Raw genomic sequence first — 695 nt, forward strand, 5'->3', positions numbered from 1 at the left:
CCCTTTTGTTCCGCAACTCCTTCACTTCACGAGCTAGGATACACATCGGCTCTTCTTCATAACTCATATCGGCTTGAATTTCAACCTCCGACAGACTAATTATGTGCGAAGGATCAGATCTATAGCGTCGAAGCATCGAAACATGAAAGACATCGTGTATCCTTTCAAGTTCAGGGGGCAAAATCAATCTATATGCAACCGGACCAACTCGTTCGGAGATTTCGTACGGCCCAATGAATCTCGGGCTCAACTTGCCCTTACGGCCAAACCTGAGTACCTTTTTCCAAGGCGAAACTTTAAGGAACACTTTATCTCCCACCTGATATTCAATGTCCTTTCGTTTCAAGTCCGCATACGATTTCTGACGATCTGTGGCTGCCTTCAGACTTTCACGGATTACCTTTACTTTCTGTTCGGCATCTTTAATCAAATCAACTCCGAAAATTTTACTTTCTCCGAGCTCGGTCCAAAACAATGGTGTACGGCATTTACGACCGTACAAAGCCTCGTAAGGTGCCATCTTAATACTTGATTGAAAACTATTGTTGTAAGCGAATTCAATCAAAGATAAATACCGTTCCCATGAACCACTAAACTCGAGGATGCAACATCTCAACATATCCTCAAGTATCTGAATCATCCGCTCGGATTGACCATCGGTTTGTGGATGAAAAGCGGTGCTAAAATGCAGCTTG

Source organism: Gossypium hirsutum, chromosome A03 (genome assembly GCF_007990345.1).
Source record: "Gossypium hirsutum isolate 1008001.06 chromosome A03, Gossypium_hirsutum_v2.1, whole genome shotgun sequence".
NCBI classification, from domain to species: Eukaryota; Viridiplantae; Streptophyta; class Magnoliopsida; order Malvales; family Malvaceae; genus Gossypium; species Gossypium hirsutum.